Source organism: Nannospalax galili, unplaced genomic scaffold (genome assembly GCF_000622305.1).
Source record: "Nannospalax galili isolate Female #2095 unplaced genomic scaffold, S.galili_v1.0 scaffold275, whole genome shotgun sequence".
NCBI lineage: Eukaryota > Metazoa > Chordata > Mammalia > Rodentia > Spalacidae > Nannospalax > Nannospalax galili.
In genome coordinates, this window is record NW_008335440.1 from 713,622 (window position 1) to 739,796 (window position 26,175).

At 43.2% G+C, this 26,175-nt stretch overlaps 1 long non-coding RNA gene and 4 other non-coding genes across 6 annotated transcripts in view; all 5 read left to right on the forward strand.

Moving 5' to 3' along the window:
* Window positions 1–26,175, forward strand: part of LOC103731781 — a 114,520-nt gene that overhangs the window by 79,881 nt on the left and 8,464 nt on the right. For both annotated transcript variants that reach the window (XR_003849070.1, XR_001872379.2), the window contains 3 exons: window positions 6,197–6,433; window positions 7,139–7,262; window positions 24,733–24,868. This is a non-coding gene — a long non-coding RNA (uncharacterized LOC103731781). The remainder of the gene's footprint in view (window positions 1–6,196; window positions 6,434–7,138; window positions 7,263–24,732; window positions 24,869–26,175) is intronic.
* LOC115069850 lies at window positions 6,555–6,647 on the forward strand. The gene has a single exon (XR_003849085.1). It is a non-coding gene; the product is annotated as a small nucleolar RNA SNORD116 (small nucleolar RNA).
* Window positions 16,371–16,463, forward strand: LOC115069870. Its single transcript, XR_003849104.1, has one exon. It is a non-coding gene; the product is annotated as a small nucleolar RNA SNORD116 (small nucleolar RNA).
* LOC115069851 lies at window positions 21,738–21,830 on the forward strand. The gene has a single exon (XR_003849086.1). It is a non-coding gene; the product is annotated as a small nucleolar RNA SNORD116 (small nucleolar RNA).
* Window positions 25,106–25,197, forward strand: LOC115069867. Its single transcript, XR_003849101.1, has one exon. It is a non-coding gene; the product is annotated as a small nucleolar RNA SNORD116 (small nucleolar RNA).

Here is a 26,175-nt window from a genome sequence, read left to right on the forward strand (position 1 = left end):
TGCCAGAGTCCCCTGGGGCGACCAGTGCCCTAGGCAGGACACACTATCTGCTCCTTGGGGTGGACCACCAAAGATTAAGTTATGCCTTCCACTCCCTGGGGTGCTCACGACCTTGTCCTCTTATGGGCCTCTGAGGTCCAGCAAGTCTGTGGTTCTGAACTTCAGGTGCATAGTCACTGGCACTAATTTTTCAGGAACCTGTCTCTCTTGCAGGTTGTAGCCTCCATCCCTTCGCACCATCTCTGGTGTTGGGTTAGGAATGGCATCTCGGATGTCAGGAGCCTGCCCCCTATCCATTTTCATGGGCAAAGTCTCCCAGACTCAATGTTTAATGTGGTGGTCTTGTTGTCTAACTCACCCTACAGATTGACCTTTGGGGAAATGATTTAAGAATAAAACCTGGATCACAACACAGTCAACACAAGTGACTTATAGATTTCTTTGAAGATGGGTATTGTATTCTGCCTGGAAATTTCTCTTATGTATTTCCTACCCTTTGCTTATGTATGTATACAACTTTAAGTGACATAACTTGGACATTCTGGGACATGAGCATCTACCTGTGATTATATGTCTAAGTATCTCTGTCTACATCAGCATGTCTGTGTTTTAGAAGGCCTTGTACCCAAGGCTGTGTCAGCCCATCCAATGCCTAGAGACCTGAGTAGATGATACCAGACTCAATTGTTGGGTGGGAAGTTCTTTTTTCCAGATGGTGCTGGGTTGTGACATTGGGGGTTGTGATTTATTTGGACAGAGTGTCACTTGGTGACCCTTGAAGAAAAGTAGCATTTCCCAAAGGTTGTTTTTGGCAGGAGGTTGATATTGACATGTTTCATCATGGAGGTACTGATAGTAAGGTGCAGATGCTTAGAATTTTCTTGGTGATTTCAGTGACAAACTTCTAGACACTCCTAGTAACCAGGGAAGGAGACAGAAACATTGCTCTCTGGTTAGCCCCTACATCACTTTTTTTCTCTAGAACTCAGTATTAATTTCCATCACTGACTCAGGCCTCTTGAGTGGGGTGGCAGTACAATGGTTAGAGTTGTTAAGGTGTTGGTGCTTACAGTGCAGCCTGTAGGTCTGACATAATTGTCCTGGTCTGGACACTTGTACCCTATTCTGAAAGGCAGAATGTAGGGACTTGTAGGTTCAAGAATTGTGTTGTGCTGCTTTGATGGCTGCGTCTGGAAGGATAGCACCAATTTATGTCAGAATTTATTGTTCACAGGCAAGTATGACTTTATTCCTTGGGTCAGTGGTAGTGATCCACACATCTGAACATTGATTTTTGTCAGAGTCCTGGGCCCAGATCCCATATCATATCCTTGGTCTTCCCACCATGTAGGAAGTCTGTGCTCATTCACTGCAACTTAGTGGATGCCTGCATTTGTTCTTATCCTCTGGCCCTGTTTGTGGTCCTAGTACACCCAAAACAGTTGTCTTGTTGTGGGGCACATGTTGATTTGGCCAACATGTGCAGGGATTTCTGTTGTTGAAGGTACCCAGTGTCCTCTAGGTTACTGATGAAAGAGAACTTTAGTTCTCTTTAGTTCGAAGTTAGGCTTTACATTGAGGACTTTGAACCATTTGGGGTTGACTTTTGTGTAAGGTGAAAGATAGGGGTTTAGTTTCATTCTTCTACAGGTGGAGAACCTGTTTTGCCAGCACCATTTCCTGAACATGCTGTCTTTCCTCCAGTGAATGCTCTTGGCCCCTTTGTCAAATATCAGGTGGCTGAAATTGCATGTACTCATATTTGGGTCTTCAATTTTGTTCCATTGATATATGGGTCTATTTTTGTGCCAGTACCATGTTGTTTTTATGACTATAGCTCTGTAATACAGCTTAAAATCTGATATAGTAATCTCCCAGGTATTGCTTAGTGCTCAGGGATGCTTTGGCTATCCGAGGTCTTTTGTACTTCCATATGAATCCTAGGATGATTTTTCCAATTCTGTGAAAAATGTCATGGGAATTTTGTTTGGCATTGCATTGAATCTACAAATGGCTTTTGGTAGGATGGTCATTTTCACAATGTTAATTCTTCCAATCCATGAGCATGGGAGGTCCTTCCATCTTCTGATTTCTTCCTCAATCTATTTCTTTAAAGATTTAAAATTTTCATTAAAGAGGTATTTAATGTCTTTGGTCAGGTTTATTCTGAGATATTTTATTATTTTTGCAGCTATTATGAAGGGGAGTGTTTCCATGTGCTCTTTCTCTGATTGCTTGTTATTGGTATATAGAAAGGCTACAGACTTTTGTAGGTTAATTTTGTAACCTGCCACTTTACTGAATGTGTTAATAATTTCTGGGAGTTTTCTGGTGAATATTTGGCATCTTTCAGATATAATATCATATCTGCAAAAGGGATAATTTGATCTCTTCTTTTCCAATTATTACTCGTTTAATTTCCTGCTCTTGTATTATTGCTCTTGCAAGAGTTTCAAGCACTATGTTAAAGAGAAGTGGAGATGTGATTTTATGTATAGTGTGGTTTCCCCTACAATGGGGCAGAAAATTAAAAAGAAAATGTCCAGTATGTTGATCTTGTCACTGCTTTGTCAGTGTTTTTTCTTATTTCCTTTAGGCTTTCAGACAGATATAATCTGCTTCCTGGATTCTGCTTTCTTGGGTTGTAGTATTGGAGACTACAGGTTACCATATGCCTGTTTGGAGGAGTAATTCCACTTAGTGCTTTGATTTTGCATCTTGACTTTGGACTTAGTATAGCAGCTTGACATGCTTTCTCTCATGGTGCGAAGGTCCTCGTGTTTGTATCCAGAAGCATTAAGTAAGGAGCATTTCTGGTTTGGGTAATGCCAGAGATACTATGATAGCCTTTCTCTGGGAGTTTGTGCTGGGCTACACTTGCACTAGGGCATCGCTTCCAAACATAGGACTGAAGGCCATTGCTCATGGCTGTCTGAAGTTGGCATCTTTGAGGCTGGAGGGCCTTGGTTTTGGGACATTTGAATGCAGTGGTACTCCTTTGGAGCTGACTGGTGACTAGTGAGACATATATGAAGATGTACTTAAGGCCAGGAAGAGAGTACAAAGATACACACAGATATCACATACCCCTCACAGTTCAACCCCCTTCTCAATGAATTGTCATGATCCCCAACCACTATGAGTGGGTGTTGAAGGAGAAGTTGCTTTGGCACTGATTGCAAGGATTGATGGGCCCAGAAGGGATGACCTTGATTCTTTTCTCAAGCACTGGTTTGCTCTGTGTCCTCTTGGCAGTTTCAGTTTGTGTGGCAAGCTTTCTGTCAATTGGGAAAGTACTGTTGGGCCTAAGGGCCTAGCCAGGTGCTAGCAACTGAGCAGTATGAACCAAGCATGGTAACTCTGCCAATAGCATGCCAAGAGCAAAGGTAAGCACTATATATGCCCACATATAGAGGATGTTGGTGTCTTCCTAAATCTGAGAGGACTTACAGAAGCATCTCTAAGGTCCAGTTCCATCATATTGTAGGCCATGTCCGGAGAACATGCTTCAAATGTGCTTATTGGTGACATTGCATTGTGTTCTTCTTAATATTAGCTCAAAGTCTTGGATGTCCTCAGAATACCCACTGTCCAGCATATGTGGACCAACATGAGGTGCCTTCCAATTTGCTCATATGAATGATGACTTTCATGCAAATGATGACTTTCATGCAGAGTCTTGGATGTCCTCAGAATACCCACTGTCCAGCATATGTGGACCAACATGAGGTGCCTTCCAATTTGCTCATATGAATGATGACTTTCATGCAAATATTCCTTAACCTGAACCAAATGTGTGAAAAATTCAAGTTGGGTATGGTAGCACATACCATTAATTCCAGCACACGAGAGGCAACTAGATCTCTGTTAGATTGAATCCAACCTGGTCTACATAGTGAGTTCCAGGTGAGCTGGGGCTACACAGAGACTCTATCTCAAAAAAAGAGTGAAAACTCAATAACCATCATTTCTCATAGTGACTGAATTCTAGCATAGAAGGTCCCCTAGGTACTTGAGGTGTTAGGAAACTCTTCCTTGTTTCCCCATTCCTGCCAGCACATGAGCCATAAGCATTTTCAAACATCCCCTCCTAAGAGACCTGTAGGGCTTATTTCTTGACACAGTTGAGTGTATGAAGATAGCTAACCTCTTGTGTGAAAGGATCTCTGGTATAGCATGAACAGGAAGACAAATGCACATCTAGGGTATTCTCTGGACATGGCTGGAAACCTATAGGGCTTGAACTCCTATACATTGCCATAGAGGTCCAGACAGACAGCCCTACTGGGGAGGTTGTGTTTATTTAGCAGTTGTTTATGACTGGATCATAAGCAAGGCTGATTGATGTGATGAGAGAGAAGTAGGTGATTCTGCTTTTGAAAGCGGTTCTCTCAAACTGAAAGAAAAGGATCTTCTTTGTGGTCATCATTTTGGCCCGAACCCTAGCCCACAGGATGTATTGTTGTCAACTTACATTTTGGATTTGAGGCTGTTTGACAGTCAGGAACATGAGCAAAAGTGGAAAGATGGGGAGAGGTCCAGAGAGACATGGATTGTTCTCACCCATGCGTATGAGTGTGAGTGTGTGTGTGTATTTGTGTGTTTATGTAAGTACCTGTGCATATACAATAATGTATGTTGAAACATTTATATGAGCCATAAATAGCCTTTTGTGCACATATGAATATTAACACAAACATATGTGTATGTGCATACGTATTTCCGTATGATTCTTTGGCTTATGTGTAGTGTCATGGTTTTCCTGTTTGCTGTCAGGATCACTTTCCAAATCCTCCTGTGTGGGTATATCATCACGGTGGTGAGGCTTGCCATGAAGTTCCCTGTTCCTTTTGGTCAAGGGTTGTGAATGGTGAGCTCAATTCGCCAGGTGGTGCTTGCCTGAAAATGATAAAGTTGTGAGTTTGAGAATACGCCATCCACTCTTGCTCCCGGAACAGGTGGTTAGAGTAGTACTTTCTGTGTTCTGTGGAGCTATGAACTTCTTTAAGAACAGGGTACAGAAGGAAGAACCCAAGTTCATGTCAGACTTGATTGGCCATGGTCACAGGTATGTGTGCCTGTATTCCTTGCATCAGTGAACCCCCAATCTGCTGCATCCTGTTTAGTGACAGGTTCTTGGCACAGCTCCCATATCATTTCTTTAGACTTCCTACTGTGTGGGAGGTACTGGCTTTTTCAGTACAGTTCAGTGGGTTTGCATGCAGCTGTGGTTGTCCTCTAGGACTCTGGGGGGGGGGGTCTTGGCATGAAGAACAGGTGTGCGGTTGTGCATGACACAGTGGTTTAGGAAATGTTTTCAGAGTTTTCTGTTGTTGAAGGCATTCCATGTACATATCACCTGTGTATAACCATGGAAGAGAATTTTAGTGCTCTTGGATGCCATTCTTGTGGTAATTTCAAGGTTAACTGTCAAGGCTTCTGTGTGTAAAACATTTTCCCTGGAAGAGGGCACAAAAAATGAAAAAATGAAGGTAATAGTCCAGTGTATTGGCGTGTCAAATCCTTGTCAGGTTTTCCTCATTTCCTGTTGCTTTCAACCTGTTGCACATTTGTTTGGGATCAGAGGATTTGCTCTAGTCTCAGCTCTCATGATATCCTTGGACTTCCTACCAAATGGAAGATCATAGCTCTTTCCGTACAGTGGAGAGGGCTTAAATACAATGGAGATGTTCCTCTAGTTTCTTGCAAGTCCTAGGCACACTGACATATGCAGGCTTTTAAAGACTGGAAAGCCACCTGTCAGATTTTGTTTCTGCTTTCTTAGTGACTTACTATTTTTTAGTTGAATGTAATTATCCTGATGTTGTTAACATTTGTATCTCTTATGTGTATGAATCTTGGCTAATAGGGTTTTTTTTGTATTTCTTTTTTTTTGTTGTTTTTTTTTCCTTCTTAACCTCAGGCAAGTAGATACAAACACACACACACACACATGCACACACAGACAGACAGACACACACACACACACACACACACACACACAGGCCCCCACTCATACAATCCTTTGTCTATCATGTCCCAAATGACTAAATCACTGTCTTTCTTAAAACCCCTTCCCCTGGCTATATTGGGATAGTTGGTGTTACTCTTTTTACATGTACCAATTTGTCATTGATGCCATTTTCTGTGTTACTATTACTTTTCTCCAGCTTGTGTTTCCTTTATTCCTATACAGGGTATTTTTGTTTTGCTTCATTCCTTTAGCCATGATGGTATTGTGATTCTTTGTGGAGATGGAGAAGGAGATGAGGAGGTAGAAGAACGTGCTCCCTTTTTAAGCATATCCTGGAGCAACATGTTCAGTATTACTTTTTCTGAGATGTTGCCCACTCTATAATCTTGGTATGCATGCAAGAACTTTCATGTCCAGGAACCTGAATATTTGGCCATGTTCCACATCTATATTGCTATGGTAGGTATAACTTCCTGATGAGTGTGGCCCTGCATTTTCATAGATGTTGATGTTCTTTGAGTTTTGATACACCATTTCACCAGCATGTTTTGACCACCTTATCCTACCTTCTAATGTGCTTGGATCGATGATGACTCAAACAAAAGCACTCCTTGGGAAGCTGAACAAAATGAGTGAAAACTCACTATGGCCATTCTCATCGTGACTGAGGTCCAGCACAGAAGGTCATGGCAAATCTTCCTAGTTTTCTCATTTGTTTAATCACATAGGGGTTTAACATTTTCCAACCTCCCCCTCCTAAAGGGGTATTTGGAAATTTATTTGCTAATTTTTGTGCATGGCTAGGAGATTGCTTGGTTGCAATGTTTTGTTTGGGGGCCTAGTAGTACTATACTGTAATCAGAAAAACTTGTAGTAAGAGCAGGTGATTATTCAATGTTCTATCTATGCTTGGTGAACTGAATTACTATTGCTAAACTAAGTACCTATATACTTAACACAGAGGATTCCAGTTGTAGTACTTGTATCCATTTTCCTAATGACAGAAAATGAGCACTATGATGAAGATCGCTAATTGATAGGAAGTGTCAGTGGCTATGGCATGGTCAATGGTGATTGGTTGGTAGAAGGGAGGAATGGGTAACTGTGCTCTGTGCCTTCAATTCAGCCTTCACGTAGATTCTATTCTGTTTTGACCACCTGCAGGCAGGATGTGTTAATATCTACCTCTACTCTGAACTTGAGGCTTTGGTGGAAAAGAGAACCAGATACAGATGCGAAAAGCTGCTGCCTGATTTTGTTTTTTCTGGAATAGATCTATTTATATTACGTAAGTATGTATATGTATGTGTGCTTCAACTTTTTTCTTGTGGGGTACTGCCAAGGACATTCGTGAGGTTTATCCATATACCCTATTTTGTAGAATTTTTGGTTCCTGGTGATAACAATTTCACTGATGTTCCACATTCTGATTTTAGCAAGGTGTGAGATCAGCTTACTCACTGGATTTATTGTTGTACCTGATAACATTCTGTGAGAATTATCTTGAAAAATGGCCATCAATATTTTCCTCTTACTGAGTACACTACAAAGTGTCTCTCTTTTCTGTCTTATAATCAATTGGGTTTCTTTAATGATACTGTAAATAAAGAAAAGCTTTAGACTCCTAGCCAAGTTAACATAGGAAGGACACATTTATGTCTGTGTCTGTGTTTATGTATTCAGTTATAGGTTTGAAGGACTAAATATCTAAAAGTCTGACTGGGCTGCTAAGAAAAAACTCAAGTGCCTAATTTCCCCCTCCTTTGGCCAGAGGCAAACGCCTGAAGACTTTTTCTCCTGCTGGCAAGGTCCCCTTCTGCCTGACCAGTCCCTACCAGCTCAGATGAGACCAAGGCCAGTCCTGGACATATCTCAGCTTGGAGCTGTGACCTATCAGCTTTCTCTTCTTTATTTAGTTGACCAATACAAAATTAGGGAAAAGATACCTGTCCTGTGTAAACTAAGAATATTTAAAGTATCCAGGGCTCACCTAGAGGCTTTTGATTTTTTAGTTTCTGAATCCTTTCTTCACGTGTAGAGTGATTTTTCTCTCTGACAACATATGTGTGTACTTCTTTTCTTACACCAAAGTTTGTTACCTACTGCTTTCTTCCATCTTTGAGATATTTTCCTGCCTTTTATTTGTTTTTTGGCAGAGAAAATGAATGCTGTCTGAATAGGAAAACTGAACTAATCATGAAGAAAATTAAAATAAGAGAAACCCAGAGCACCTAACCTGAGAAAACAGTTTCTGCTTATTAGCCCTTGTGGCTTAAGAAAATAAATCCTAGTTCAACTAGGGAACCAGTCTTCTTGTTTGCTGGAGGAATCAGGTGTATAATCTTTGATTTTAGTTCTGTAAACACACTGTCTTCTTGGAATCCCAACTTATGACCCACTACCCCTTCTATGGCATGTAGTTGGAAAGCCCTGTGCGTGGCCCTGGACACATAGTCTTAAAGGCCCCAAGACCCCAATACCCACCAATGCCTTGGTGAGTCTGAAATGATGCTAAATTGTCTGTAGATACTGGCAAAGGAGTGTGCCTATTGCTCTGGCTTTGGAGATTACTTCCCTGAGTCTGCTGTTGGCAGGAACAGGAATAAATGCTCTGACTTCCCACTTTGTCTCCAGGTGTCTGATGTGAATGCAGCAGTTCCTGTTGTAGCACTTCCATAGCCAGAAACAGACTCACCCATTGTGGCAGGTGCTGTGGCATCTTTCTCTTGGTTGGAAGCACAGCTTTCCACAAGTCTCTTCCATTGATGTGTCTGGACTGTTTCATGATTTCTAGAGCATTTAGGGGTTTCCTGTATAAAGGAATGGTGTGGTTTCCTCACATATGGGTTTGTGAGTAAGGCCCAGTGACTGTTGCTATGCATTGTGGAACTCATATATGCATATTCTTTGATCTGTATCATGGAGTTTGTGGGTTTACTTGTCAGGGTTAATGGTCAGAATAAATTGTGTATTGTGAAATTATTTGAGTTGCGGGAGATATCAACCCAATCCTTTGGTCATGACCAAGGCCAGGGCAATGACAGTGTCTTTATTTCTTCCTGACTTTCAGTTTATCACACATCTTCTTTGACAACTGAAATTCTTTGTACCAGGTACTAAGCAGAACTGCATCAAGTTTATTTGGTTGCCAGTGAACTATAAACAGATTTCCTTCAGTTTCTATTGCTGGGTTTACTTACTGTTGGCTTTCACATGTTGTAAAAGGTACAGTTCAACTGACGACAGTTTCTAAAGACAGGTCTGGATGTTGATAACCTACTCCTTAAAGATGGGGAAATGGCTTTGTGGTTAAGAGCACTAGCTGCTCTTGCAACAGACCCCGGGCTCGTTCCCAGCCCCCACATGGTGTCTAGCAGTCATACAACTCTACTTCCCGGGGATTCTAAGGCCCTCTTTTGACCTCCATGGTCAGAAGACATTACATAACATAAATATACATAAACACATGCAGGAAATACAGTCATACACATAAAATAAAAATAATCAATAAAATATTTCTAATGATGTCCTAAATCTAAAGAGAATATGGTTTTTCCTCTTCATTTTTGTAGTAACTGAAACAAATATAAAAAATACTGAAAAGTAGGGGACTGGCTGATGGCTCAGCTATTAGTAGCATGTACAGCTCTTCCAGAGGACCTGAGTTGATTTCCCAACAACCACATCAGGTCCCTGCCAACAACTATAATTCTAGCTCCTAAGGATCTGACTCCCCTGGTCTCTGTGGGCTCTAGTATTCAGGTGCACATACATAAACACACACACACACACACACACACACACTATGGAGGCAGAGGCAGAGGCAGGTGGATATCTGTATAATCAAAACCACACTGTGCACACACACACACACACACACACACACACTATGGAGGCAGAGGCAGAGGCAGGTGGATCTCTGTAAAATCAAGGCCAGCCTGGTCTAAGTTTCAGACCAGCTAGGGCTCGAGGGAGACCCTGTCTAAAATATTTTTAACATCAATTAATAAAAAGAACTTTGAAAACATCATGAAAAGTAGGCATTGTGTGTGGAGTCTTCATAGTGTGCTTTCCTTGCCAGCCTCTAGGATTGTAGTATTATTCCTTTAGGGTTGTTCATATCAGCTGAGAGCAGTTTTACATACTGGGCTTTATGTGAAAGTTTGTTTCCTCTCCTTGACATGTGAAAGGAACCCACTTTGCCAGATTCACATGCTGCATTAGACATCTGTAGGTGCAAAATGTTTAAATTTCTAGCTCTTATTTTTATGTGCATTTTCTTGGTTGCCTTTCCATACTCTCTGTAAGTTCCCAATATATTTAAAGATAGGTTGTAGTTGTAATAAATGCATTGTGTTTGGCATGCTAGAAATTATGAAGCCAATATTTTAGAAAATATTTGTTTAATACTGTATTCAAAGAAGTGTGTTGATTGTTCTCATGATATAGAAAATTTAGCAAATATCTAATAAGTAACTTATAATAACTTGTTACTAAACATTTCATTAGGGAAGTTTAGCTTCCCAGATCCTTAATATCCCTTGTGCTTTGTAGACTAGAATGATGTTGATGAGAAGTTTTGCCCTAACACCAAGGAAGGGCTGTTTGGGGGACTTTTACCAGTTTCTACATCTGGGAAAGGAAAAAAATGATGCATGTTGGAGGTTAAAACCAATTTTTATCTATTTTATATAGTAATGAGTATAATACCTGCATGTAGATGGGTGTGCCCAATAAGAATGCATGTGGAGTCAGAAGAGGGTATCAGATACCCTGGACCTATAGTCACAGATAGTTGTTAGCCACAATGTGGGTGCTGGGAATTGAACCCAGTCCTCTGCAAGAGCAGCCAGTGCTTTTACCCTCTGATCTATCTGTCCATCCTGGAAACCAATTTTAAATAAATATTTTTCTAGGTTATTTTTATTGTTATGAAAATTTAGAATCTCCAAAATCTTTTAATCAAAACAATGTATGACTATGTAATAATCTTGTAAGTTGGTCAGGAACAATGACTCAGTGAGTAAAGTGATGGTTGTACATGTATGAGCACCATGAGTTCTTGTTCCTGGCAACTACATTAAAAGAAGCCAAGCATGACAATGCATGCCTGTGACTCCAGCTGGGGCAGGGCCAGGAAAAGGATAGAAACAGGTAGATCCTGAGACCTTACTGGCCACTGGTCTAGCCCAGTTTTGGTAAGAGACCCTATCCTAAAAAAATAATGTGAAGAATATAATCGTGCAAGCACTAAGAGTAGTCCCAAATTACATAAAGAAAAGCCTTAGCTGATTGAAGGGATAATAGATAATTTAAGTTAAACCTAGTTTAACTGTTGTCTTCATACCATCTTAACAACTACTGTCAGTATAGTTGAGCAGATAATGATTGAGTTATTGCACATTTTACCTAGATGTGTATGTATGTACATGTCTGCATGTGAGCGTGCGTGTATATATTTGTGTTTAGAGAATATTAGAAGAGGGAACAGAGAGAAAGAGACAGTAGTCACTCCACTAATAACAGAATACAAATTACATATTAGACCCTAAAATATTTGCTCAGTAAATTTAAGAAGATGACCATCACATTTAGGGTGTCCTAAGACCAATAGGGAAATTAGAAATTAAAACAGAAATAAGTTAGAAATTGTCAAATATTTGGAAGTTACCACATTTTCTAGAACCCATGAGTCAAAGATGAAGTCTTTTAAAAGAAACTATAAAATATGTTGTGCTGCAATTCAACTAAAGACAAGGCTTAAGGAAATATCTAGCTTTAAGGATCTATATCAGACAAGAGATAGCCAAATAAATAATCTAAATTTCCACCTAAAAAAAGTAGGAAAAAAAATTGAATCCCAAAGCAAATGACACATATTTGAGCAAGAACCAATGGCATAAAGAAAAAGCATAGAGAAAATCTATGAAATCAAAAGCTTTTGCAAAAAATGAATAAAATTGTAAAACATTTTGCTACAGTGATAAAAATCACTAAAATCAGGAATGAAGAGGAGGCATTACACTGATCCTGTGGCTTTTACCAGGAATACTAATGTCTGCTGCTTTGAGTTTATTCAAAGCACTATGGAGGAAAACAAAGTTTTGAATTTCCACTTAAAACTCAGCCACCCAGGCTGATTTTTTAGTTCTCCTTGCCATCAGTGCTCATCCTTACGACTTTCAGAAGATCCTTCAACAGCTTATTACTGACTCTAAACTCACCTCTTTGGATTTTTTTTTTTACAGTTTTATAACTTTGAGTCTTTTTTTTGCAGTTTTATAACATTTTTGAGTCTTTTTTTTAACTTGTTGTTAACTTAATCTGCTTCTGGAAGCCTCTCTCCATGAATATTGACGACACTGTGAATCCCCCAATTTTTCCATACCATTACACTGTAGGATTTTTAAAATATATTTTTATTAATTCTTTGAGAATTTGATACATTATTTTGATTATTTTCTCTTTCCTTCTCTCAACTGTATCCTCCCCAGATCCACCTTCTTTCCTGATCACTCAACTTTTGTGGCCTCATTTTAAAAAGCAACATTGAATCCAGTTTCTGTTACCTATATGCTCTTGGGTTTCTAGCCATCCACTGGAGCATGGTCTACATTCCATGAGACACACTTAAATAAAACTAACTCTCCCTCTTCCAGCAGCTATCAATTGCCAGTGGTTAGTCAGCTAGGGGTAGAACTTTGTGCTCACATTTCCCCTACATGCTTGGATTTTGTCTGTCTAGAGCTTGAGCAGATCATGTGTATGTTGTCACAACCACAGTGAGTTCCTATCTACAAATGCCCTGTTGTGTGCAGAAAATACTGTTTCATTTTAGTCATCCACCATGTCTGGCTATTACCTCCTTTCTACCCCCTCTTCCATGATGATCCCTGAACTCTGGAAGGAGGGCCGTGATATAGATGTCTCATTTAAGGCCAAGGACTCCATAGTCTCTTATTCTCTACATATTGACCAGTTGTAGTTCTCTGTGTTAATCCCCATCTAATATGCTGACTCAAAAACATAACTCTCACCTCAAAGGGGATAAGAGCTAGTTTATTCTGGAACCAAATTATGAGTAACCGTGGCCCGGGAACACAGATCCAGGTTACACCAAATTCCATGTCCTGGCACGGCAACATTGACATTGCGTTTTTATAGTAACAGAACAAAGAAAATCATAAAGACACCTTTTAAATACGCTGGTGGATATATTCGGTAGACAGATCATAGCAAAGCCAGGGGTGGGGGGTGTTATACTATAGGTACTATGGTCTCAGATTTTATCTGATGACATTCTGAGCTTTTGGACCAGTGAGAGACCTGATGGTCTGCTAAGTTAATAGATTTTATTAGTCACAAGTATGTTAATTGAGAAACAGAGGTAGGCAAGGTATGGCTATTTATGGGGTTAAAGCTATCCCCAGATGATTTGGGAATAGGCTCTGGATCTGCAACACTCAAAACTCTCCACAATCTCTGGAGTGCTAATCAGTTGGTCAGTCTTGCTGGAAATTTACTCCAAAATGCAGAAATTCTTTCTGGAAACTTTCTTTCACAGATACAAGAATAGAATTTATAATGATAAGTAATTAGGACTCTGTTTAAAGTATGTCAATTTAGAGTAATAGTAGTAGATTTTTTTCCCTTAGAACATATGACAGGTTCCTGCCTCCAATGATAATACCAGGTGTGGGTTCAATCTCGTGGAGAAGGCTTTAAATCCAATCACATATGAACCTCTAGATCTCCTGCCTGCTGGCTTTAAATATACCAACCAAAACTCCTGAAGAACAACTGCTTTGAAAACATCCTGGACCCAGCTCTTTGTCTTCCCCCAAGCCTCCTGCTGTCTTTCTCCTTTCTTGTCCTTCCTTTCCTCTCTCAGTGTACTAACTGATCTCTTTGGTTTGCCATGTTCTCCCCAGGAGTTATACATAAAATCTTTGTTTCTATCTTTGTCTTTACTAATAACTAAAGGGGTGTTCTCCCTCTTAAAGTTCATAAATTAAAAGTGAAAAGAATGGAAAGGTGATAGAGTTCATGGCAAACTAGAACAGCATGTGCATGTACTCCTTACCTATTTATTTTTTGCATTACTCTACAACATATACTTGCAACATAACTGATATACTCACAAATAAAAATTAATCCTTAAATTTAATCCTTAAAGAGCCCTAGCAGTTGGCACTGCTATGCCAAGACTCTTGTGCCTTGATCACTGGCTAAATCTTTGCCTGTGGTCTTTGTCTCCTTCTCAGGGGCAGTTGCCCTGATGTGCCCACAGCAGTGCAGCCAGTGGCAGGGGTCGTTGCATAAGGGCTGAGGCCCCGGATAGGGCATCTGGGAGTCTGGAGCAGGGTCCCTCGCCCCCACCCAATGGACCACCGAGGATTAAGGTAAGACTTCAGCTCCCTGGGGTTCTGGTGATATTCTTATCTGGTGCAGTCTTGAGCACCTACAAGTCCATGGTCCTCTCATGTGAACTGTGGCTGACCGATCTGTGTGCTGACAGGTCAGCAACTCACACTGGTCCTGAGCTCTGCTGTGCACTGTGGGTTTTGCGGGCAACCACTCCGGCTACCATGGAGTGCCTGCGCTTAGCATGTTCTTGCTTCCCTGGGCCCAGGCAATTGTTTCCCTTGTTGAGTCATGTGCCTGGATTGGACGATAGAGTGGAGAGGACACATGGGGTTCCTTTCGGTTGAATGGCCAGAGCCAGGCAATGGTTCTGAGAACTAGGCTGGCATAGGGGCTGGAAGCAGGGCCAGGACACATCAGGAGGGGGCCTAGGAGCATGGTCTTTGTCTCCTCAGGGGCAGGTAGGGTATGATCCCTGGATGGGCTACTCCTTGGCCTTGGTACCTGTGTTGTCCCCAGCGATAGCCCGAGTGATTGGCTGGAGGGAAGAGCCAGCCGATGCTGCAGGCCCAGCTCCTCTTTCCCCTTGGGCTAGGTGGACCAGTTCAAATGCCCCCCACTGGACCCAATGTGGATCGAATGTGCTCCCAAACAGCTCCAGAGGCTAGAGACCTGGGTGAGAATGTCAGACAGGAGCCCTGTGTCCCAAAGGGTGGATTGCAGAGCGCTGGAAGGATTTCCCTCCTGTACACCAATCCTCATGACTGTGGAGGTGTTAGTGCTTGAAGGACACATGGTGGACATGGCCAGTCATGTCTATCTACAAGTTGGTATGGCTCTAGGAGTCCTTTTACACATGCAGCCTCAGTGTGGTCATGGACTTGCCTCCATGACCACTTGGAGTGGTTATCTGGGCTAGAGGGTCCCCTTCTTGCTGCAGGGGGTTCAGCAGAATGAATATGGGGACTGTAGGCTCCAGGATCAGGTACTGATAGCCTCTCTCCCCTGAGTGGCCACCCAGAGACAGGACTTCCCTCTTGGGCCAGTCTCCACTTAGTCCTCTTCCCCAGGCTGATGGTTTTTCTGACCTTGTAAGGGAAGAGAGGCCTCATTGCTGGGTTTGGGCCACCCCCGCCGACAGCAATGCCCTCCAGTTCCCGTTCCACACCCAGCCGAGTGGCCAGTGAACCGAGGATTTTGGCTACCACTTTGGTGTCCACGTGGCTTCCGTGCCACACAGGGTGTTTTTTGTTGGCACCAGCTTTAGCCCGGTGCCTCCCCTCTTGGAGATTTAGAGTCTTAGCAGAGTGCTTCCCAGGTTATTGGAATTTGTTGTGCTGGCCTGATCAGGTGACCTTTGGAGGAAAGTGATCCTTGGCTCCTGGTAGAGGATGGAGGGTTTTCAGGAGAGGTCAGCAGGTCCTGGCTGAGGTGAGGAAGAATGTGCTCTCTGGCCATTGGGCCCCAGGGCAGGAAGGAATCTGGTATGCGACAACATGCTTGTGGGAGGCCAGAGGGCAGGGATTCTGTGGTTGTGTGGCATGCTGGAGGCTTGGAGAGCTGTAGTTGCAGGAATTGCACTGTCCACCCAGGCAGTCGGCACTGTGATACCAAGACCCTTGTTGGTCGATGCTAACACTTTGCCTGTGGTCTTTGCCTTATTCTCAGGGGCAGTTTCCATGGACAACTTGCCCATAGTGGTGCAGTCCATGGAGGAGGACAGTCTCTGAAGGACAGAGGCCCCTGATAGGGCGTCCAGGAGTCTGGTGGACTTGCTCCCTGAATGGACCGCTGAGGATGATGATAAGCCTTCAGCTCCCCGGGGTGCTCTGGTGCAGTCATGAGCACCTACAAGTCCAAGGTGCAGTCCACCTTGGGCCAAGTACCCATCAGTGTGCCTGGAGAGTCAGTTGTTCAGCTGCTTGTTAGTGTTCCTGAAAGCTGTCAGTCTTACATGTCCTCACCATGCACCCACACACACCAGGGGCCACTGGCCATGTCTATGGCACCACACAGCACCCCCAATGTGCTCGAATTGATGGTGATTCCAAATCAGTCATTCCTTGGAAAGCTGAACAAAGTAAATAAAAATGCCCCACTATCGCTCTGGTCATGACTGAGGTTCAGGCACACCTTCCTTCCAGGAGTCTCAAAATTCAGTCCAGAGGCTATGTTGAGTGTGCTCTTAGCCCAGTCTCCTTCCCAGGGGTCAAGTGCTTCCTCCCTAGCTAGGTTGTACGACTGAAGGGCAAAGGAGGAGGGAAGAGGATCCAGTTGACTGTGCAGGGCCAGACAAGGGTGCTGAGAACTAGGCTGGCATGAGGGCCAGGGCAGCTCCCAGCCAGAGGTAGGGCCAGGATAGGTCCAGGAGGGTCTCAGCTATGATTGCCCAGGCCCACCCAAGGGATATGTGGACCAGTTCAGATGAACCCCTCTTGATCCAGCAGGGATAGAAGGCAATCTGAACACCAGGATGGAGGCTAGGGGCCTGGGTGAGAATGTCAACTGGGGTTCTCGTGAGCCAAGAGGTGGATTGCAGAGCACTGGGAGCTGTTCCCTTTGTGGGTGCTGGTCTTCATGAGTGTGGAGGTGTCCATCTTTGATGGACATGAGGTGGACATGGCCAGACTTGCTGATATACCTGCTGGTAGACCTCTAGTCTTCTCTATAGACATGCAGTCACTGTGTGGTCACCTGCTTGCCATGGATCTGCCGAGCCTTGGTGAAGCCTCCAGTTGGAGTCTGGCAGTCTGAGGAGCATTTTCTGGTTGTAGTATCCCCTTCTTCGGCCAGGCCAGGCTGTTCAGCAGGTTGATCCTGGCAACCATAGGCCCCAAGTGCTGGTAATGATTGCCATGTATCTGGTGCAGTGTCCATTCACAGAAAGGGCTTCCCTCTAGGGTGCATCTCCGTATGGGCCCACTCCTGGGTTTTTTTCCCTACATTCCCCTTCCCCAGGCTGACTGTCTGCGACCATGTCAGGGAGGAGAGGCCTAGTTATGGGTTGGCGTCCACTGGGGCCCACACCAGTGCCTTCCAGTCCACAACACGGTGGTGGGTGAACTCAGGCTGACTGCCAAGCTATCTGTGTCCATGTGTCTCCCTATACACATGGTTCTGGTTAGCCAGGCCCTCTGCTCTGGGAGATTTGGTGTCTTAGCAGAGTGGCTTCTGAGGTTTTTGGGATGCTGCTGGCCGAGGTGGGCCCACACAGAGCCTGGTCAAAGGACCCTTGGGGGAAACTTGTCCTTGGCTCCCAGTAGAGCTCAGAGCATTTTCTGGAGAGGTCAGGTGCTGGGGCTCAGGCCAGGGAGACCCTGCTCCCTAACCTGTTGAGCTCCTTAGTGGGAAGAAATCTTGTATGCGCCACCATGTTTGCTGGAGGCAAGAGGCAGGAAGGTGGTGGTTGTACTGCATGCTCCAGGTGCTGAGAGCAGCAGAAGCATCTCGATTTTGGGGGTTCTCACTGCTTGGCCTGACATTCTTTGAAGAGTGAGATTACTGTGTGGAGTCTGGGAGCCCTAGGCAGGTCACTGTGTCTGGTCTTGGGGCAGGAAGGGTATCCAGTTGCTTGCCTGGGTGCCCATGCCCTGAGCTGAGTCAAGTGGAGAGTGTTGTTGTCCTGGATGTTCTGTCCTGCTCCTGAAGCTGTGTAAAGTGTTTCTGGGACACCATTTAGGGTTGGAATCCTGTTGGAATCCACTCGGGCCTTTGGGGTGGAGGACAGATTTCACAAGTCCTTTATGGCTGGCCCATTAGGAGGTGGCCCATTACTGGCAAGATATGCGGAGTGCAGAGTCAGCGAGGGCCTCCTTGACAGGACCAAGGGGCCAGGGAAGGAGACAGGCAAGGCACAGACACGGCCCTGGGCCCCACACCAATTTCTGGGGGAGAACACAATGGCAGGGGCCATGGATGATCTGGAAACCTCAGTTGCGGGTGGACAAGTAGGCAGAGTGGGGCAGGAGTGCTGCAGTTACAGGAGTTGCATCGTCCATCCAGGCAGCTGGCACTTAGATGCCAAGACCTTCGTGTCTTGGTCGCTTGCTAAAAGCTTTGCATGTGGTCTTTGTCTTCTTCTCAGGCGCAGTTTCCATGGGCGACATGCCCACAGTGGTCCAGCCCATGGTGGGGGTGGAGGGGTGGGGGGGTGGCAATCGCAGAATGGCAGTGGCCCCTAAATAGAGCTTCTGGGATTCTGGCACAGGGTCACATGTTCACCCCCCCCAAGACATTAAGCCTTAAGCTGCCTGAGGTGCTCCTCATGATATTCTCATCTGGTTCAATCAAGAGCACCTGCAAGTCCATGATCCAGTCTACTTAGGGCTGTGATTGACCCAATCAGTGTACCTGGCAGTTGCATAAGACCACCATTAGGGACTGCCACTAGGGTCTCTCCTATAGATGGGCTACTCTTTTACCTTGGTTCCTGTGTTTGCCCTGTGTTGGGGCAGGAGTGATTGGTTGGAAAGAAGTACCAGGGGCAGTGTTGGTGCAGGCCAAGCTGGCAGGGGTCCTTCCCTTACATGGACCAGTTCAGATGGCCCCCACTAGAGGTCTGATACTGAGCTGGAGCATAGATGCCTAGGAGGGATTTCAGTAGAGGTCAGGGGTTTGTGGCAGAGTTGAGGTAGACCATGCTCCCTGGCCTGTTTGGCCCTGTTTAGGGCCCTGATTTGTTATGTGTGCTACCATGTTTGGAGGTAGCAAGAGGCAAGAATGTTGTGTTTATGTGGCATGCTGGAGGCATGGAGAGTTTCAGGAGCATCTTGGTTTCCAGGCATCTATCTCCTTTGTGTGGCCTGACATTCTTTGAAGAACCTGTGTTGTGTCAGGGATCCCTAGGCAGGATGCCTTGTTTTGGGGAGAACACAATGCTAGCCCCCACCTCTGACCTGAAAACACTGGTTTCAGGTGACTGAGTGGGTGAAATAGACAGAAGAGTTGATGTTGCAGGAGTTGCACTGTCTGCCTGGGCAGTTTAGACTGTGAAACCAAGAATCTTGTGTCTTGGTCTCTCACTAAAGTACACATCTAGGTACATCTCTGGGCATGGCTGGAAACTTGTAGGGCTTGAACTCCTACACATTGCAATTGAGGTCCAGGCAGAGAGCCCTATTGAGGAGGTTGTATTTGCCTACAAGTTGTTTGTGACTGGGTCATGAACTAGACTCATTGTGTGATGGGAGAGAAACAGGTGACTCTGCTTTCGAAAACCCTTTCCTCAGACTGTAAGAAATGAGCCTCCCTGTGTTCAGCTTTTTTGTCTGCACCCCTAGCCCACAGGATGTATTATTGTCAACTTACATTTTGGACTTGAGGCTGTTTGAGAGTCAGAGACATGAGCAAAAGTGGAAAGATGGGGAGAGGTCCAGAGAGATATGGATTGTTCTCACCCATGCGTATGAGTGTGAGTGTGTGTGTGTATGTGTGTGTTTATGTAAGTACCTATGCATATACAATAATGTATTTTGAAACATTTATATGAGCCATAAATAGCCTTTTGTGCACATATGAATATTAACACAAACATATGTGTATGTGCATACGTATTTCCGTATGATTCTTTGGCTTATGTGTAGTGTCATGGTTTTCCTGTTTGCTGTCAGGATCACTTTCCAAATCCTCCTGTGTGGGTATATCATCACGGTGGTGAGGCTTGCCATGAAGTTCCCTGTTCCTTTTGGTCAAGGGTTGTGAATGGTGAGCTCAATTCGCCAGGTGGTGCTTGCCTGAAAATGATAAAGTTGTGAGTTTGAGAATACGCCATCCACTCTTGCTCCCGGAACAGGTGGTTAGAGTAGTACTTTCTGTGTTCTGTGGAGCTATGAACTTCTTTAAGAACAGGGTACAGAAGGAAGAACCCAAGTTCATGTCAGACTTGATTGGCCATGGTCACAGGTATGTGTGCCTGTATTCCTTGCATCAGTGAACCCCCAATCTGCTGCATCCTGTTTAGTGACAGGTTCTTGGCACAGCTCCCATATCATTTCTTTAGACTTCCTACTGTGTGGGAGGTACTGGCTTTTTCAGTACAGTTCAGTGGGTTTGCATGCAGCTGTGGTTGTCCTCTAGGACTCTGGGGGGGGGGGTCTTGGCATGAAGAACAGGTGTGCGGTTGTGCATGACACAGTGGTTTAGGAAATGTTTTCAGAGTTTTCTGTTGTTGAAGGCATTCCATGTACATATCACCTGTGTATAACCATGGAAGAGAATTTTAGTGCTCTTGGATGCCATTCTTGTGGTAATTTCAAGGTTAACTGTCAAGGCTTCTGTGTGTAAAACATTTTCCCTGGAAGAGGGCACAAAAAATGAAAAAATGAAGGTAATAGTCCAGTGTATTGGCGTGTCAAATCCTTGTCAGGTTTTCCTCATTTCCTGTTGCTTTCAACCTGTTGCACATTTGTTTGGGATCAGAGGATTTGCTCTAGTCTCAGCTCTCATGATATCCTTGGACTTCCTACCAAATGGAAGATCATAGCTCTTTCCGTACAGTGGAGAGGGCTTAAATACAATGGAGATGTTCCTCTAGTTTCTTGCAAGTCCTAGGCACACTGACATATGCAGGCTTTTAAAGACTGGAAAGCCACCTGTCAGATTTTGTTTCTGCTTTCTTAGTGACTTACTATTTTTTAGTTGAATGTAATTATCCTGATGTTGTTAACATTTGTATCTCTTATGTGTATGAATCTTGGCTAATAGGGTTTTTTTTGTATTTCTTTTTTTTTGTTGTTTTTTTTTCCTTCTTAACCTCAGGCAAGCAAGTAGATACAAACACACACGCACACATACATGCACACACAGACAGACAGACACACATACACACACACACACACACACACACACACAGGCCCCCACTCATACAATCCTTTGTCTATCATGTCCCAAATGACTAAATCACTGTCTTTCTTAAAACCCCTTCCCCTGGCTATATTGGGATAGTTGGTGTTACTCTTTTTACATGTACCAATTTGTCATTGATGCCATTTTCTGTGTTACTATTACTTTTCTCCAGCTTGTGTTTCCTTTATTCCTATACAGGGTATTTTTGTTTTGCTTCATTCCTTTAGCCATGATGGTATTGTGATTCTTTGTGGAGATGGAGAAGGAGATGAGGAGGTAGAAGAACGTGCTCCCTTTTTAAGCATATCCTGGAGCAACATGTTCAGTATTACTTTTTCTGAGATGTTGCCCACTCTATAATCTTGGTATGCATGCAAGAACTTTCATGTCCAGGAACCTGAATATTTGGCCATGTTCCACATCTATATTGCTATGGTAGGTATAACTTCCTGATGAGTGTGGCCCTGCATTTTCATAGATGCTGATGTTCTTTGAGTTTTGATACACCATTTCACCAGCATGTTTTGACCACCTTATCCTACCTTCTAATGTGCTTGGATCGATGATGACTCAAACAAAAGCACTCCTTGGGAAGCTGAACAAAATGAGTGAAAACTCACTATGGCCATTCTCATCGTGACTGAGGTCCAGCACAGAAGGTCATGGCAAATCTTCCTAGTTTTCTCATTTGTTTAATTACATAGGGGATTAACATTTTCCAATCTCCCCCTCCTAAAGGGGTATTTGGAAATTTGTTTGCTAAATTTTTTGTGCATGGCTAGGAGATTGCTTGGTTGCAATGTTTTGTTTGGGGGACTAGCAGTACTATACTGTAATCAGAAAAACTTGTAGTAAGAGCAGGTGAATATTCAATGTTCTATCTATGCTTGGTGAACTGAATTACCATTGCTAAACTAGGTACCTATATACTTAACACATGGGATTCCAGTCATAGTACTTGTGACCATTTTCCTAATGACAGAAAATGAGCACTATAATGAAGACCCCTAATTGACAGGAAGTGTCAGTGGCTATGGAAAGGTCAATGGTGATTGGTTGGTAGAAGGGAGGAATAGGTAACTGTGCTCTGTGCCTTCAATACAGCCTTCACATAGATTCTATTCTGTTTTGACCACCTGCAGGCAGGATGTGTTAATATCTACCTCTACTCTGAACTTGAGGCTTTGGTGGAAAAGAGAACCAGATACAGATGCGGAAAGCTACTGCCTGAATTTTTGGTTCCTGGTGATAACAATTTCACTGATGTTCCACATTCTGATTTTAGCAAGGTGTGAGATCAGCTTACTCACTGGATTTATTGTTGTACCTGATAACATTCTGTGAGAATTATCTTGAAAAATGGCCATCAATATTTTCCTCTTACTGAGTACACTACAAAGTGTCTCTCTTTTCTGTCTTATAATCAATTGGGTTTCTTTAATGATACTGTAAATAAAGAAAAGCTTTAGACTCCTAGCCAAGTTAACATAGGAAGGACACATTTATGTCTGTGTCTGTGTTTATGTATTCAGTTATAGGTTTGAAGGACTAAATATCTAAAAGTCTGACTGGGCTGCTAAGAAAAAACTCAAGTGCCTAATTTCCCCCTCCTTTGGCCAGAGGCAAACGCCTGAAGACTTTTTCTCCTGCTGGCAAGGTCCCCTTCTGCCTGACCAGTCCCTACCAGCTCAGATGAGACCAAGGCCAGTCCTGGACATATCTCAGCTTGGAGCTGTGACCTATCAGCTTTCTCTTCTTTATTTAGTTGACCAATACAAAATTAGGGAAAAGATACCTGTCCTGTGTAAACTAAGAATATTTAAAGTATCCAGGGCTCACCTAGAGGCTTTTGATTTTTTAGTTTCTGAATCCTTTCTTCACGTGTAGAGTGATTTTTCTCTCTGACAACATATGTGTGTACTTCTTTTCTTACACCAAAGTTTGTTACCTACTGCTTTCTTCCATCTTTGAGATATTTTCCTGCCTTTTATTTGTTTTTTGGCAGAGAAAATGAATGCTGTCTGAATAGGAAAACTGAACTAATCATGAAGAAAATTAAAATAAGAGAAACCCAGAGCACCTAACCTGAGAAAACAGTTTCTGCTTATTAGCCCTTGTGGCTTAAGAAAATAAATCCTAGTTCAACTAGGGAACCAGTCTTCTTGTTTGCTGGAGGAATCAGGTGTATAATCTTTGATTTTAGTTCTGTAAACACACTGTCTTCTTGGAATCCCAACTTATGACCCACTACCCCTTCTATGGCATGTAGTTGGAAAGCCCTGTGCGTGGCCCTGGACACATAGTCTTAAAGGCCCCAAGACCCCAATACCCACCAATGCCTTGGTGAGTCTGAAATGATGCTAAATTGTCTGTAGATACTGGCAAAGGAGTGTGCCTATTGCTCTGGCTTTGGAGATTACTTCCCTGAGTCTGCTGTTGGCAGGAACAGGAATAAATGCTCTGACTTCCCACTTTGTCTCCAGGTGTCTGATGTGAATGCAGCAGTTCCTGTTGTAGCACTTCCATAGCCAGAAACAGACTCACCCATTGTGGCAGGTGCTGTGGCATCTTTCTCTTGGTTGGAAGCACAGCTTTCCACAAGTCTCTTCCATTGATGTGTCTGGACTGTTTCATGATTTCTAGAGCATTTAGGGGTTTCCTGTATAAAGGAATGGTGTGGTTTCCTCACATATGGGTTTGTGAGTAAGGCCCAGTGACTGTTGCTATGCATTGTGGAACTCATATATGCATATTCTTTGATCTGTATCATGGAGTTTGTGGGTTTACTTGTCAGGGTTAATGGTCAGAATAAATTGTGTATTGTGAAATTATTTGAGTTGCGGGAGATATCAACCCAATCCTTTGGTCATGACCAAGGCCAGGGCAATGACAGTGTCTTTATTTCTTTGTGACTTTCAGTTTATCACACATCTTCCTTTGGGTTCTGCTCTTTGCAACTGAAATCCTTTTTACCAGTTATTAAGCAGAATTGCATCAAGTTTATTTGTTTGGCAGTAAACTATAAATAGTGTCCCGGACAGATTTCCTTCAGTTTCTATTGCTGGGTTTATTTAATGTTGGCCTTCACATGTTATAAAAGGTACAGTTCAACTGAGGACAATGTCTAGAGACAGGTCTGGTTTCAACACCCTGACTCCAGAAAGCTATAGACAGTGTGACATTCCTTTAGGACCCACATTTGATCAGGGATATATTCTGCAGGGAGGTTAAATTTGTGTTCCTTACATTGAAAGTCCTTTTTGTGTCGATATGGATATACAGTCATTTCCTTGAAGCTGGTCTGTCCCTTTTGGGAGGGGTTCCCAGAGACTCTCTTAAGCCCTGGGGAAAGAGAAAGTTTTAACCAGAGGTATCCTCACATATACCCCCTTCTTCCTCAAAAACTCCAATTCCAAATTCACCCTGTATAATACTGAGAAAGGAAAAGCTAATGTGAGACAGATTGCAGTGTCCATCAGGACATTGACATACTAACCTTTATGCTTTGGACCTTTTCTCAAACATTCATTTGATTTATGATTTCTTTGCAGGGGCAGTGTGCATGGGAGTCATGCTCGACAAGAAGTGCTACTGTTTTCATGAGCAGCAGAGACAGGTGATAGCTCTGAAAGCAATGTGACTTGAGGGTGGCTCAATCTACCAATGGAATGCCAAGCAAGGATGATGGTAAGAATTGCAGTGGCTAAGGTGTTGAGGACTTCATGATCTCAGTAGAGCTGTGAGGACCTGTATCTCTTAGGTCCTTGAATGTTGTGTCATGCTTCCCTCCTAAATTGCAATTATATTCAACATACTTGAGAGTGCTTCACTGTATCCTGGGTGTTGAGACCCTTGGAGATCCTCAGCATATCCAGTATTCTATTTGTGTTGACCACCTTGTAGAATCTCTCTTCCAATGAGCTTGAATCAATAATGATTCCTATATAAGCATTCCTTGGAAAGCTGAACAAAATTGGTGAAAACTCACTACTTTTATCCTCCTCATGACTAAGTTCTGGTAGAGTGGGTACAGAAGTACACATTCCTGTTTTTCCCTTTCCTCAGTCACATATGACATCAGCACCTCCTGTATAAGTATCAGTCAGATTGTTTCTTTCTTCAATTTGCTATGCTCAACTGAGAAAGTTCTTGTTTCCAAGGTTCTCTAAGATGCCATGGTGATCCTGTTATGAAAAATCAGATAGCTAAGAAATTAATCATTTTAGCCAGAAAATTGGGGAGCTCACCTTTTATTTATCATTAGCAGTCCCATATGAGCTAATGCTCTGATGTTTTGGGTGCCCACCAAATTTAGTTTGTGGGTTTTACTGAGTTTTACACATCACATAATTTTTAACAACCATTTCATTTGTGGGTTCATACTATAGTTTCCTATAATTTACAACTTAGTTACCTATAAGTTACAAGATAGTGACAAGACAATTTCACGAAAGCCCTTTCATGGCTAAGTAGTTAAAAGTTGACTACAAATAAGGGTCCTGCTCAAGGCCTGTTTCCATTTTCCAAAGACCAAGGAATGAGCCCTTCTGCAGAGGGCCCTACTCTACTATTTGTGAGTTATAGCTACAGTGCTAGTTATTGGAAGGATGGGAAGGGAAGAAGTGACTCTGCTGCTGGCAGTCCCTCTTTCTGCCTGTGCACGTATTGTGGTCCCCAGTTGACTCCTCCCTACCTCATCTGGTTCTGGCTTTCTGAAGACAGGATGCATTAAACCCTAGATGGCCTGTGGGCTTAAGGACTTGGTTGTAATCAACATCAGAACCTTTAGGTCTAATATGAATTGTATACCTGTGTGACAAGGATACCTCTAATATATACATGTGCATATATGTTGAATTGTATTTTGTTTTGAGGCCGTGAAGTCCAGCTCTTTACTTCTGTCCTTGGGATTGTGCGTTCTCTAGTTCCCACTTTTGTGACACAGACAGATTCAAGCTTCCTTAATGATAGTATAGGTAAAAAGATTCTCAGTT